The sequence below is a fragment of the Castor canadensis genome, chromosome 10, assembly GCF_047511655.1.
Source record: "Castor canadensis chromosome 10, mCasCan1.hap1v2, whole genome shotgun sequence".
In the NCBI taxonomy this organism is placed as follows: domain Eukaryota; kingdom Metazoa; phylum Chordata; class Mammalia; order Rodentia; family Castoridae; genus Castor; species Castor canadensis.
Genome location: NC_133395.1, coordinates 114,756,886 through 114,770,080, shown reverse-complemented (window position 1 = coordinate 114,770,080; position 13,195 = coordinate 114,756,886). Strand labels below are relative to the sequence as shown.

At 39.5% G+C, this 13,195-nt stretch overlaps 1 protein-coding gene across 18 annotated transcripts in view; it reads left to right on the top strand.

The window, feature by feature from the left end:
• LOC109683367 (ERC protein 2) overlaps positions 1 to 13,195 on the top strand; it is a 998,591-nt gene that overhangs the window by 551,989 nt on the left and 433,407 nt on the right. The gene's annotated exons all lie outside the window — the stretch shown is intronic.

Here is a 13,195-nt window from a genome sequence, read left to right as displayed (position 1 = left end):
TATACAACTGTCATATACTAATAAAAGGATTTTTTTAACAACAAAAAAAGATGTCATATGAGGAATGCCAGAGCAGGCTTGCTCCTGTTTAGTATTTAGTCCATATGGAACAGACAGAGCTTTTGCCTGAAGGGGAGAGGTCCCACAAGACTACTTATGTGTGTGTATGTGTAGAATAAATATAAAAGGAAATAGGCAAATATATGTATGTGGGTGAGGTAAGTATAAATACATGTGTGTGTGTCCTCTGATGTGGACATATGCATGATGAACTTTGGTAGAGAAGAAGAAAAGGCACTTATAGCAGCTGTAAAGGGGTGGCAGTAATAGCTTTGGAGAAACAATTTTATAACTATCCAGTGGATTTTCTTCTTTTTAGGGAAAGGTTTTCCTGATTAGCTCTAACAGTAGGAAATTAGCAAGTGAGGTAAATCTGAGAAGAGCAGTGCCAGGTTAGGAAAATGATGTGAATTTGGAATGTAATGGCTTGTCTCCTTCTGGTGGGAAGAGGCCTCTAAACAAGCTACTTACATATTCAACCCCATTGTTTCTAGACTATAGACTATGTAGTTCATGTGCCACACAATGGCATTTCAGTCAGTGACAGACTGCATGTGTAGCCTGAGTGGGCAGCAGTATATTATCTGGATTTTTGTAAATATAACATATGATGTTACACAATAACAACACTGCCTAGTGACACATTTCCCAGAACATATTCCCAGTGGCAAGTGATGCATGACTGTACAGTGTTTGTGTCATAAGGTTGTTGTGAGAATTGAATGAGCTCTTTGTGTAACCCTAATATTGACTAGTTCAAAGAAATGCTACATTCTATAGCATTCATGTGAGAATCTGATGGTTGCTGTGTGGATTTTAGATGGAACGACATTACTAGATATTGGGCTATCCTGCCCCTGTCAGCTTCAGAAGTGTTGCCATCCAGGTGGAAACTGGAAAGGACATGAAAAAATTGTGGGTGTCCAGGACTTGCCTGTGTCATACCTGGGAAAGTTCCTATCATGGTTCAAATATTGAGAATTGTGTCCCTTGAGAATCTGGGGTTGGTCAGGAAGAGGGAAGTATGGAGAATAGTTAAATAGTTGATGTTAAGTCTGTAAGTAGACTAGACTCCTGTCTGCAGGTGGGCTCTAGGGGAAATGTAGGAGGTCTATGTTCTTTTTTCTTCAGAATCTTCATGAAACAAACAGAAGTCTCGGCCAGCTATTACGATTCCCTAGTTGTTTTGGTCTGAGTAACCAGCAGTACCAAGTAGAAGCCATTTAAGTGGGAGCATCTGAGACAGATGGAATAAGAGCTGTCCAGGTACATCTGAAGGTTGGGAAGTGTTTGGAAGTGGTTATAACTTACACAGCATATCACATCTTTAGGTCATTATTGCTTTTAAAGCAATTTAGATCAGACCCCAGACTTAAGGCCACACAACTATTAAGGGCAGAGGCAGACATGTGACAAACACCACTATTGCCCTCACTTACTCTGTTAAATTGCCTCCCATGAGGTCTCAGCTATTAAATGTGGAGCTGAGATAACCCAGGACTTCAGATAGGTGCCATCTTCATGGTGCATGTGATTCCTGGGGTGTGGTATTAAGGGGATGGGCACCTTTCTTCCAAAAGCTTTGTCCAACACATTCTCCCTTACCAAGTATCAATGAGCACAGGTAGGTCCCTCAAAGTGAATCAGTCCCGATTTAGGAAGGGCAGAAGCTATTATTATTGTTGTTATTATCATTAAAATTACCATAAGGTAGCATTTTTTAATCCCATACTATATTCCATACTATATTATCTCATTTATTTCTTCTTTGAGTAGGTACTATGCTATTTTTCATTTCTGGTCTCACAGATACAGACACTGATAAAATAGAAAGTAGTTTACTTGCCACAGGTCCTCCAGTGAAGAAGTGGTTGATTTGAGATTTGAGCACAGGCAGTCAGGTTGCAAATATTATAGTTCTTAAGTTTATTCTGCTCTCTGTCCCTTTTGACATGTCTCATAGGCCTGTTTCTAGCTTGATGTGATGAGAATTGATTCAGGCTCAACTGATTCGGCTGGAATTGCCTTTGAGAAACAAAGGAAAGGCACAGTGCTGCTTCTAAGCAGAATCTGACTCGCTTAGGGCTACAGAGGAGACAATGACAGTTGTCATTCCCTTCCTGGGAATAACACCTTGCTGCACTATAGGAGAGAGTGTTGCTTTCTTCAGTACTAAACAAAAGGAGAACACTCTAAGTAGCTCCAGTTGATGAAATCTGGTAATTGGCTCAGTGGTAACTATTGATAACTTCTTGTACATCCTTGGTCACCTTGCAGGCCCTAGTTGAGTGAGTGTGTGTGAGTCAGTAGACTCCTGAACAATCCATCTCCTTATCTATCCTGGCAAGATGTAGACTTGGCTCTTGTTCCTAAGCACTACTTCTATCCTTTCTAGCTATGGCTTTAAATTAGGATGCCTTTAGGTGGTACAGATGAGTGTTTATGTATATTATTAGTTATTCTTTTTTTTTTACTATAGAGTCCATAACTTACCTATTGAACCTATGGCTTCGCTAATTCTTACTCAGGAAAAATAAGATTACCCTTAGTAAGATTTACTAAGATTTATAAGAATATAAGGTATAAATATTTAAAGAAAAATATTAAGTACATAGCATAGCACAGATGCTGAATTGGTGGACCAAAATTCATTGAGTGGATACACTGATGCCAAGTTTGGGAAACTGATTAACAATAGTAGTTCTCAGAATTGACACCTCAGAAGAAGGAGAAAAAAGGGTGTTGGTCCAATAAGTCTAATAAACATACCTCATTATTGTCTGTTGTGGAGAGTCCCAGTATACTTTACAGTGTTAGAGTCTAAAAAGTCCTGCAGTATAAGAAACCTGCTTACATTTTGTCTGTGTTCTCAGGACTCTCTCATGTTTTATTTTGTTTTTTGTTTTTGAATTGATTTTTGGTAATAGTTGTTAACAGACCCTTGAGCTAGTGTTGCTAAAAAGGTTGTTTGGAAACCACCAAATTAGGAAAAAGATACCACCAAGTGAAACTGAAACAGGTGACATAGCAGTGAGAGATTTGGAAGTGGTTAATTGTGCTGAGGCAGTTGTGTGGAGAAGTGGTTTATTCTGTCTTCCCATGTTTCTGGGGGAAAGTGCTTTATGCCCTCTTCACCTGGAATTCTGCTGCTTTGTTATCCTTCAATGATTTTTGTTCCATCCACCACCCACCACTGACACTGTTTTACTCATTTACCTCAAAAGTAAAAGAAGAGGTTTCAGTTATGTGAAGAAGAGTAGAAAGAACAGACATATATCTTTGCACTGTGTTGTCATGGGGACAAATACTTGGGGAAGTACAAGGATGCATAAATTACCATAACTCCTTGCTGGCCTTCCAGAGTCCTTAGGTTGCATTGGTGAAAATGATTTGGAAGAAGTTTGGGACAATGGAAAATGTAAATCTGTTAAGTAGATACTAAGGGAAACAGTTCCTAAGAAGTATTTGAAATTGGCAGTAAAAGATGAGGAAATCTTCAGAGAGAATAGTACAAAAGAAACAAAGGTTTAAAACATTTAAAAAGCATTAACATACAACTTGGGCATAGATAAGTATTCAGTTCTGTGCTATCCAATATGATCACCATTAGCCTCATGTGACTGTTTAAATTTAAATTAATTAAAATGAAATGATATTTAAAAAGTAGTTCTACAGTTGCACTAGCTGCATTTCAGGTGTTCAGTAGCTACATGTGGCTGGCACACTTGCATAATACTAATTGAGCATTTCCATGAGTGTAGAAGGTTCTATGAGACAGAACTCTGACATGGCCCCATGAGTTCCATCCCCTGGTTTTCACACCCTCATACAATCTCTTCCACTTGGGTGTGGGCAGGACTTATAACTTACATTTAGTTGATGGAATATGGCAAGGGGGATGGATGTACTCTCACTGCCTTGCATAGGTATGTCATATGACAAAGGTGTTGAGATGGTACTTCCATATTTGTATTATGTTATGTAAGACTCCATGTTAGGAAACTGAAGAAAGAGATTCTCTTGCTGGCTTCAAAAAAAAAAAAAAAATTAACAGCCATGCTATAAACTGTGTGGGCAGAGGGCCACATGGTAAGGAACCTGGGCAGCCTTGAGGACATGAGGGCAGACTTCAGCCTCCAACCAACAGCCAGCAAAAAGCTAGGAACCTCAATCACTCAACTGCAAGGGAAGGAATTCTGCCAAAACCCAGAAAGAGCTTGGAAGTTCATTCTTTCCCCAGTTCAGCCTGTAGATGAGAAATGCATGCAGCCTGGTCTGGTCAGATCATGAACAGAGGGGCCAGCTAAGCTCTGCCTGTACTTCTGATTCATAGAAGGTGTGAGATAATAGATGAGTGTCGTTTTAGGCTGCTAAGCTTGTGGTATTTATTATGCAGCAATAAAAATAGAACACAGCACCAGTCCAAATTGTTTTTGGGATAGTCCAATAAGCCACACCACAAATGGACCACATGTAAAAGTATAACTTACTTCAATGAGGCTGGTGCTCCGCCTCCTTCATAGAGTAAAAAAGAAAGATACTTCAGAAGTGAGTTTCTAAGCCTGATTATTATATTCCTCTCATTTGTTTGGCAAAAATTTTTTAATATATGACAATATTTTAATATTTTATTGTTTTTATGTAGCGTAACAGAGAATGCATCAGTCTTTAACATCATAGAGACAATGCTTCAAATTCTGCATCCACCTACTCATGAACTGAGTGACCTTGGACAAATCACTTATCCTCTCTAAGCTTCTATTTCTTCCTCAAATGGGAGTAAAATCCCCCTCATGTGAGGATCTGTTCTCTTCTGAGACAGTACTTTTACAGTATTTAGTGCAAAGTCTAATACAGATTCTGACATCTGACAACAGAGGGAGGTTTTAGTATTTAACGGTATTTTTAAAGTTGATTTTTCATAGTAAATAATATGAACTCGAACACATTGTTTCTGTACTTTCATTTGGAAAATCATCACATACAATTTTTATCTTCTTACACCTCTGCCTTGTTTTATGCCTGAGCTGCTGCAGCCTGGTTCCAGTTTGGATGTAATAAACACAGATCTTGCATACATGTGCCCCTGTGCTTGTGGGTTGTTCTGTTGTGTATTGTCTGGGCAAATCGCCCCAACCTCTGGCCAGACTGTGGAATGTTGGTTTCCTCCAACATTAGCCTCCCAGGGGTCAATTTTCACAGTTTCCATATGTTTTTATATTACCCCAAACTGTAAATACAGCTGACACTCTACCAAATTGGCCCTAATGTGCCTGTGTCTGACAACAGAGCTGTGGGCTTTTGGAAAGATACGATGCTTCATGGAATTGTGGCAATTATGTGAATGTTTTATTTTTCAAGAGTTCAGACTCCATTTTTTTTATTTGAAAAGAAGTAAATGATGTGCAAAGAGAAGGTATGAAGTGGGAATAGGGCAGGATTTTTAATCTTTAGGTCTTTCCCTGTCTTGGATTTGCCCCGTGGTCCCAGGATTTCTGTTCCCAGAGCTGATAAATGACATCTGTATTGCCATTACCTCTTTGTCTTTCTCTTACTTTTCTTTTTTGTTGAGTTACTACATTTTTCTTCACCTTTTTTTTTTTGTCATATTCATGCTCTTCACCTGTTTGTACAGGAGGAAGAACCAAATTAAGATACAATGATGTTTCATAATGTGAAATATAATAAACATTTCTGCTTATAAGAGTAGATTTATCCATAAAACTTAATAACTTGTATGAAAGGTGGTCACAATGAAGTTAATAGGTTCAGAGAACAGAAATTACATGGTTCCCTTGTTGGTTTTGTGTTCGGCTTCATAACTTGTTCGTCAGTTCAGTGGGTCCCCATTCTGTGATGCTCTCTCCTTACATCCTAACCCTCCCCAGTGGAAAGCTTATCATCTCGGATCAGAACTTGATCTGTGTGTAGCTATCTAACACTCAACCAAGAGGCTTCTTGGGAAAAGAGAAAGCAGGACAGTGATAGGAAGGAATGTTGAAATATTCTCCATAGCTGGTTGTAGCACAGAGGTTGAAGGGGCTGAGGTAGTCTCTGAGCTAGACTGAGAATCCTGGCTCTGACATTCACTAGCTCCACAGCTTTAAATGCTTCCTCATCCATAAAAGAAATAAGCAAATAGTACCTACCAAATAGGGCTATTGTGAGGGTTAAGAAAATAAATATATGTAAGCATCTATAGCACATCAGGCTATGTCTCTCAGCCAGTGACACCAGGGTGTCCCAATACAGTAATTATTACTACATATTCCTGTACTGAGTTAAGCAAACTCCAACCCACAGACCAAGTCTGGCCCTGTTGCTTGTTCTTATAAACAGACATGCCCATTCATGTTCCTGCTTTCTGGTTGCTTTAGCTCTACAGTGGCAAAGAACAGGCAAAGAAGAGCAGTGTCCATAGAAGCTGTCTGGCCTGTAAAAGTCTATGATACTCACTACCTGGCACTTTATGGAAAATGTTTGCTAACAGCCATTCCAGACTGTGAAAGCCTTTCTTAGCAGCATAATGGGCATAGGCCATTGGTTTGCTGTAAACTGTGTGGAGTTTTTAACTATATTGAATATAGAAAATATAGGAAAGCAATACCCCAGGTCTTTTGGGGGGTCATACCCTCTTAGATTTTCAGTTTAATTCTAAAAATGAACATTTATAGGAAGAAAACTCCAGCTGGTTGTTGTGTTAGCACCAGATAATAATTCTCATTTGTATGCTGCATCAGTCTAGGCTTTTTGACTTTTTTTTTTTCACTAGGTACCATTTTATTGATAATAAACTGGCTTTCATTATGTGGGATTGAATTCTTTTTATAGAAGGGGTTTTTTGAAAAGATGAAATATAAGAGAATAATCTTAATTCAAGTAAATCCATAGATAGGTATTCCTAAATAAGAGTTAACACTTAGACCACAGAGAGGGTAGATTTCAGAATTTAGTTCAATCCAGCAGGAATCCATGGTTTTGGAACCATGGATTAGGCACTGGGATGGGCCAGGAGGTGGTTAGGGGTAGAACAAGAAGGACACAAAAGGATCAGAAATAGGATATGACAGGTTCTTGGTGAGACAGGCACTGTGTGATTTGGGAATTTATAATAGGAGTACCCAACTTTCTCCTTAGATTGACAAGGCTGCCCAGACAACAACATGTTTACACTGAGGTAAGATGCATAACTATGGGTTATTGTGATGAATGGGCTGGAATGTGGATGAGGAAGAGTTTCCAGAAGAGGAAACCACTTTTGCAGAGGCCCTGAGAACAGAAGAACTTGTGTGTCAGGGTGCAAATGGAGGGCCAGTGTGCCTGAGGGGAGTAGAATGAGATAACACATGGGAAGGCAGGAGTTGGACCTGGTCAAAGTTATGGGAAAAAGCATGGGCATTTTCATGGGAAGTAGAAATCCAGTGGGAAGTTTTGAGTGGCAGGGAGATGTAATCCCATTTGTGTACTTTCCACTGTGCTGTGAAGAATGGATTCCATGGACTAGCTGGAGCCAACACCCTCTTCCAAGTTGGAGATGATGTCAGCTTGGGCCAGAGAGGATGTGGTTGGGCACCTAGTTGTCCTTCCCAAGGATGAACTATTCCAGCAGCAATGATTGTTTGGTGGTGGACTAGTCCATAGCAACTCAATATACATGTATGATTACAAGTTGTGTTAAGTGCTATAGTAAGTACACAGGGTACAGAGAAATTTTTCATCGAGGGGAGGGAGCATCCTAAGCTTTGGTGCACAAAAAAGACCCTTCTGTGGAGGTAATATTTCAGCTGAGACTTGAGAAATGAAAGTCACCCATGGGAGTGACAGAAGAGAGGAGTCCAAGATGGAGAGAGTAGCTTGTACCTGTGTCCTATGGTGTGTTCTAGAACTGAAAGAAGTCTGGATTCCTGGGTAAAGGTATAATGATGTGGGATGAGCCTGTCTACTGAGGTCCACAGGTGTGTGATTTTATTCTTTGGGAAATTCAATCTATTGGAGAATTGTATGCTAACAAGTGTATGAGCTGACTTGTTACAAAGCCACTTGTTCTTGCTGCTTGTGGAGAATGGATTATAAGGGAAGCAAGGGTGGGAACAGAGAGATCCAGAAGGAAATAAAAGCATCATGAGCTCGGCAGGATGTGCTGGTGACTTGAGCTGCTGTGGAAGTAGGGACAGTGGAGGGAAGGGGTCTGTCCAGACTCTTATTTCCCTGTCTCCCTGCCTGTTCTATACAGGCTCTGGACCAGGCATCAAGGTACCAAGGGATATGCAGGGAGATGTTTACTAGGCAGGAAGAGATAGTAGAGGCACTCTGTGTTGGGCCTTTCTGTAGGTGAATATATCACCACCTTCAATCTGAGACCTGAGAAGCCTGAGGATGTGGTTCAGTCTACAATGAGAGTGATTTAGAATGGGAAAACACATTTAGTGCTTAACAAATGCGACAAACGATGCATCATCCTAGTGTTGCCATGCTTGAACTACATGACTGGCCTGTGTTCACTGGGTCACCAGGTCTAGATAGGAGACCAAATGGTGATAGTAGAGCCAGGCTTGTTAGTCAATCCTGTGACCCTTACAACTTTGTAGGCCCTGCTTGCTTCGAAAAGTATCTTATTGGGTGCCAATGACTTGAACACTGAGTTCTTAGGAAGGGACGAAACAGCCCTAGTTTATCCCTGTGAATCCCCTATGGGAATTCAATCCTACCATGTTCATAGAGGAGAGTATTGGGGGAGGGCAGTCTGTCTGCTTTCCATCCCTGGGATCTTCCCTAACAGGCCCTTACCTTCTCTCTTTAGTTTAGCTCTCGTTCACTGTGGTCCATTTATATGTAGGCTGGCATTCTATCATTCTGTAGGGTCAGAAAGAGGAAGAATATATGAAGGAAGTCACTCTTCAGAGTCTCCCCCAGAGAGAAATGCTAAAGAAAACAAACCCTTTTCTTGCTAATCATGACCACCTTCTGCTATGTAACCTGTTAAGATTGCTCTCAGGGTCTTCCTGGTTTGAGTTTGAAGGTCAAAGGTGAGAGTCATGGGGTAAGCATGTACTCCATAGAAGAGGGTTTGGGGCAGAGGGATTAGGCTGACATTTTTCTCATGTTAATATTTTTATTCTTTTTTAAAAATTGTATTAGTATATGATAATTATACAGGGGAGTTCACTCTGATATTTCCATTTCCATATATGTAATATACCCCACTTTGGTTCATCCCTTCTGTTATTTTCCCTTCTACCCCATTCTCTGCCTTAAAATAACTTCAGCAGGTTTCAGTGTTCCATATTCATACCTGTGTGGAAAGTACATTAACCGTATTCATCTGACTTTACCCTCTTCATTTACCTTCCCCCCCAACTTGTGCCCTCCCTTTAACATGACCTGTTTTACATTCTTGTCCTTCATTGTTTAAGTGTCTCTTCACTGTTCAGTGGGGATTTTGCCATGGAATGTTACCTGTAAATATATTGTGCTTAAAGCAGTCTGACCCCTCCACTGTCCTTCCTACCCTTTTTCTCCTTCCCTATATTATTCAATGGTTTTCTTTGTTTCCTTGTGTCCCATTTCTACACATATGTGAATGTATTTCATTATTATTCACTATCTATTGTTCTTTTCTTCTTTATCCTCCTTCCTTAGTCTCCTCTTATAGTCCCACTTTTAGAAACCTGTTCTATTTTTATTTATATGTATAGATGATAATGCTTGTATTTGTATTGACTCTATCTTGTACATATGAGTGAAAACATGTGACCTTTGTCTTTTGAACCTGGCTAACTTCACTTTAAGATGCTGTTCTCCTCATTAAGCTGACAGTTATAAACCACTCATTGTGTTCCAGGTACTATTTTGAGAGCCTTAAATTTATGAAATTATTTAATATTCCCATTGGAATAACTTGGCCAAGGTCACAGACTTTGTAAGGAATGCTGCCATCATGACAGTGCATCCAATCTGGCAAAAAAAATTCCTTGGTCTTAAGCATTTTACTGCACTGCTTCTCCATCTCATTGTCTCAAATGATTGAACCATTTCATTAAACTGAGCGAGGAATAACCTGATAGGCTCAGTTCTTCTATGCATGGTTTTCCAAGTGGAACTAGAAAATGGGAAGCTGAACTTCTCTTAGCCTCTATGAGACTCTACTTCTTAAATTTTCAAATCTGAGTGCTACCTTTGCTTAACATCTTCTTTCTTTAGCTATATTACCAAGTTCTGGGTACATTCTGTTGACCTGTAAAGTGGTAAATAATTTCTTTATGGTGTGATGGCATTGTGTGTTTTTCCTAAGAGTGGCCTCCTCTGTGGGTTCTTATGTAACCTCAAGCACCACAGAGAAGGTGGAAGACATGGTACTTACCTCCTGGAGCAAATACTATAGGGACAGAGGGAGAAGGAATAAGGTGAGGAGAGAAGACAATTCAGAAAACCTAGGGAGAATGAGTGGATGTTCCATTGAAGGATTTTGACAAGGACTTACACAGTGGACTTCATCATACTAGTAAAACAGAGGCGGTCCCAAGAAGTGAAGTCCAAGCAACCTGGCTTATTCCTGAGCTCATCCCTCAGATCTTGGCCCAGTATGCAGCTCTTTGCTAGGAGGAGAGCAAGATTCACGAAGCCAGAGAAAGACAAAGCCTGTCTCTTTCAGGAAGGAATGATCACATTTATGACATCTAACACATTTGTAATTGCTATAAAAATATCTTTAGAATATTTATAATAGCTATCTAAAATTTATAGCTATGTTAAAGTACTGAATGGTATTTATAAACTTCAAAAATGGGGTCATCTCAGTGGTTAAAAGTAAAAGCTTTTATTATTGGAAATTCTGCACACAATGTGCATTGTCAGCTTCCATTGTGTGTGTGTGTTTTGCCATCAATTTGTGCAGTCACATCAGCATCTCAGTTCACTTGTCCGTGCTAGTTGTGGCCTTCTTACAATGTTGCTTTCCAGATAACCTGCCAAGAATGGAACTCATTACCAAGGAAAGTGCAAATGAAAGTAAAGGTATGACAAAAAACATCTAATGATGCATTCCAAAGTGCATTGTTTCAGGTGTTTGGAATACGTCAGTTCTGGTGTGGGGAAACAAGACATTAAATATATATGCACAATATTGCATAAGACATGATTCCATCCTTATTTTAAATTGAGAGTCAACATGCTGGAATCTGTTTTAAGCATTTTACCTGGACTAACTCATCAACCCTCCACAATAACCCTGTCTGAGTTAGATACAGTTATGATTCCCACTGTATATGTGAATAAGCTGAGATGTTAAAGAGAAGTTAAGGAACTTGCCCATGGTCACACAGCTGGAGTGACTTCAGATGGGAAGTCTGGCTCTAAAGTTTTGTTGTTAGCCACTGCATCGAAGGTGTATATGAAAGATTCATATGGCCCAGAAGTGGTCTTCCAAGGGGTTGTATCATTTTACATTCCCAGTTAGACATACACTGAGCTCTTATCTAAGAGAAATGAAAGTGTATGTCCACAAGAAAAGTACGGTATCAGAATGTTCATTACCTCTTTATACATAACAGTAAAAATATTGAAACTTCCCCAAAATCCATTAACAACGGAATAACTGGGGTAATATCCATGTAGAATATTAGCAATAAGAAGTAATGAACCAACATACACCGTAATATGGGAGAATCTCAGAAACCTTATGCTGAGTGAAAGAAGCCAGGTACAAAAGATTATATACTGAGTGATTCCACGTGTATGAAGTTAAAAAATAAGCAAAACGAATCCATATAGATAATAGTGATTATGTCTGAGCAGGGGAAAAGGGACATGAGACTGGAGAGAAGGCAATACTCTGTATTTTGATCGGTCAGAAGTCATTGTCTTCTGCACTTCATATCAGTTTCCCAGTGGTAACCATTTTCTATACATTGGTGTAGGGGTTCCAGGAATCTCTATTTAAATGTATGTGTGTGTACATATACACCCAAATAGGTCTTTTTAAAAAATTTTGACACAAATAAGATCAAAGCTATATGTATTATTTCAGTTAACAGTATGTCTTGAAGGATTTTTATTTTGTCTCCATCTTTTTTTGCTCACCTGATTCTATGTTATGAATGTACTTAATTTCTTTAGTCACTTTCATTCTGGTGGACAATTAGGAAGATTTCACATTTTCATTTCTGTAGTTCTAGTGAAAGTGTTTTAATGCATCTTTTGTACATGTGTGTAAGCACTTTTGTAGGCTTCTTTTCCTGGAAGAAGGATTTACTTGGGGGAAAAGTGTGTGCACTTTGGTGATACTGCCAAGTTGATTTCTGGGAATGCTTTCCTGAATTACACAGTCCTTACCACACATGAGAGAAGTGGTTTCCTGTACCCTGTCCAACAATGAGTATTATCAGGTGCTACTGCAAATATTCATAAGGAGCCCAGGTGATCAGACTTTTTAATTAGCACCGTTCCTGTAGAAGTTTATGCAGCTTAATAAGCATTTCTCTTGAACTTCATTTTCTTGGGGTTGGAGGGAGGAGGGGAGCATGTGACTTTATGAAGACTAGAAATAAGTTTCTTGTGGAGAGCTGTTTCCATTTGCTTTTTGACTTCCAATTTGACATGCTTACTGTTTATCATCTAGTTCTCATCTTGTTTACATTTCTCAGTAGGCTTATCTCGAGAGCCATGCTCAGCCACAGTGGCTGGTGTAACAATATGGGGAGAGGATTGACGGTGAAGGGATTAGAAAGGACCCCAAATGATTCTACTCCTCAGTTTCCTCTTTTGGAGTCACAGCTTCTGAGTCTTTGGTGCTGCCCTCCTGCCTCCTGGCATGTTGGATTAGATTTATAACAGCTGCTGTGGACATGGTTGCCTAAGTCTTTGGAATGTTTTGCTAAACGCTGCTGGTGAAATAGTCCACATCAAGCCTATAACCCCTGTTTTTTATTTTATCCTGTTCTTTTTTTCTTAGCATTTTACCTACTTGATCACTCTATGATTTTGCAGTTTGACATCCTACAGATTCATTAAGAACTTGTACTCAAGCACTGGGGCTTGATTTAACGTTGTGATTAGCCAAACTGTTACTCTGTTTGAGCTAAGTGTTGACAATGTGTTTGACTGGAACCTTGTAATTGCTATTTTAAAAATCAAAGTA